Genomic DNA, 2,770 nt, shown 5'->3' on the forward strand with positions numbered 1-2,770 from the left:
GAACATCAGCTAAAAAGTCCTAATTTTTTCTCAGGGTCTGATGGGACCCAAATCATAGCTAAAATTAAGGAATAATGGACTTGTATTCAAATACCACTCCAAGTAAATTGTTGTTTCACTGTGTAGGTAAGCTTGATGTGGAATGGGTAACAGAAATGTGATACTGTAAAGTTTGATTTTAGCCATACAGCTACCAAATGGACAGAATGTACTTTTGATTTAATGTATTTAATGCTTCATTTTAAACTTAAACACTTCTTTTATTTCCGTAGGCTGGACTTGGAGTTTGGCAATCTTACAGGAGGAAAGGTGGACCTCTTTTTGCGAAAATGGGAAGCCAGTATCATTCCGAAGCTCAAATCAGTAGCTGCCCTGGAAACAAGAACCCCCCCCCCGCCATGTGTTAACACACCTATTCCCACCAGTTGGTGCCAGTCGTTGCAGCCTTTTTTGCACTGGTATGTATTCAGTAAAGTTCTCACGGTATTTACCTGAGGAAAGCATTTGTCTACACCTCACTGAATACTATCTTTACCTTCCCCATCTCCAAGCCTGGAACAAGTATTGCATCGCTTTGCAGTGATCCTGAAGCATCATCCACAACACACCAACCCCAGCTGATATGCATCGGTGATCTAAAGAGGGCAACCAGGCAGTACATCATTGTTGCTAAGAATGACAGAGTAACCATTTCTCTGAATGATGGCCTGACGTGTGCTGTGGATAAGCTTTTCAAACTGTACTGGGTATGTAACTTGTCCTATCCAGCACCACTTGGCTCCGTCTTCACCTTCTTTGAGTTTGTCTATGACCTGCCGCTGTCCACCCAAAGGAAAACCAAAGTACTGGAGCTGATTGCACAGATTAAAGGATGCAAGTAAAATGTTCACCTGTCCAAAATGTAGAGAGTCTCTGTTCACAGAGGTGAGAAACCTCATTTGGCATCTTTGTCAAATACACTGCTTATCAGGACTGACCATTTTTATGCCTATGCAGTGGAAAGGTCAGACAATATGAACTGATTGGCTGAAATTTTTGATTTTCGTATTTAAACCCAAGGTACAAAATTGTATAACCTGGATGCTATATTCGCCAAAATGTATGTTTTTCTGTTTGCATGCAACTGCACATTTGTTAAATGTTGACAATTTGTTGAAGATGACAATTGTTACCTTTAAAAATTTTAATTCATGTATTGTCTGGATTATATCAGAACATTATATATATATATATTGAAAAAATTGAAAAATTGAAAAAAGGGCAATCATATATATGATTGCCCTTTTTTCAAATTTTTTTGACATTTTAATGATCTAGAGAGATAGAAAGCTAGTCAGATATGAATTTTGTTTGATTTTGTAAAGTAAAAATTGTGATATAGCTTTGGCTAAAATTGAATTTAAAACATTTTAATTGAAAAGATTCTGACAGCTGTTGTTCATTCATTTTGTAATGATTTATAATATGCCAAATAAAAAAATGGAATTCAATAAATGTATAATATATACCCATCTTTTTTCTCCTTTTTTAAAAAAAATTGAAATGTACACATTTTAACACATCTTTGTGTCAAAATAACACATCTTTGTGTTTACATTTTTTAACACAGAAGATGTGTTAAAGGAGCAGACACATTAATTGTGTTAAAACTGACACATCATGTGTTGTCCCTAATCTGATGCAGCACATGTGTTAAAATTTAACACATGATGTGTCAATTTTAACACATCCCTTCTAAGAGTGCAGGAGAACTCTCCCCAGCATTAACTGCCCTTTTACTGTGCCACCTAAACCCTGGTGAAGGCAAAACATCTTGTTCTTTAGAGTCTACATGAAGATTACAGTATATATCTTCAGTGCAGATAGATATATAGGTACATAGGTGTACATGTCACCCAGAAACCCACAACAGATGCTTCCTCGACTCTCTGTCTGTGGGTTCATTGTTGGAGTTTGATGTTTGGTCTCAGCAGCAGCTGCTGGAAAGGACAGAAAATATTATTTTATCCTGAAAGTTCATAAAATCTATTCACCAAAGTTCATTATCCTAAAGATCAACTAAAATATGACCTATCCTCACGTTTTAAAGTTTCACTCATCTTACCAGTAACGTTGAGTCGACATCTTCCAACACTGAAGCCATAATCAGTGTTGACCTCACACAGGTACAGACCCGAGTCATCAGTCCTGAGTCTGGACAGTTGAAGTCTGATTCGTCCTTCTCTGAGGGCGTCTTTGTCACTCTGGACTCGTCCTGAAAACTTTGCATCCTGAGACTCTGACACCTCAACACCTTCATGAACATGATACAGGACTGAGACTTTATCACTGATGAAGAGTTCACAGAGGATGTTGAGAGTTTTGGTGGATCTGTCAGGTTTGGTGGTGAACGTCCACTCCAGTGTGATGTTGTGGTTCTCCTCTGCCTGATAGCAGGTCTGTGTCACATTGACTACAAATGATCCTGTTGAGGAGACAGAGAGGGAAAGAGAGGAGCAGACACACTGAGAACTGGAACAAATCTGTTGTTGAGCTTTATTTGGAGTTCATAAAGTGAAGCTGTAAACGAACCAGAGACACATGAGGTGAGGATGATGAGCAGCAGGATCCTGCAGGTCATCTTCTCCCTGTGAGAGGAGACAGAGGTGATGAGTCATCAACACATCAGGTCAAAGGTCAGTCAGTACAGCTAGAAGAAGGAAAATCTACAGTCTGACTTGATTCACTCATCACAACATCAGATCCTGTTTGTGATCCCCACCCACAACTA

This window comes from Astatotilapia calliptera, unplaced genomic scaffold, assembly GCF_900246225.1.
Source record: "Astatotilapia calliptera unplaced genomic scaffold, fAstCal1.2 U_scaffold_5, whole genome shotgun sequence".
Classification (NCBI taxonomy): domain Eukaryota; kingdom Metazoa; phylum Chordata; class Actinopteri; order Cichliformes; family Cichlidae; genus Astatotilapia; species Astatotilapia calliptera.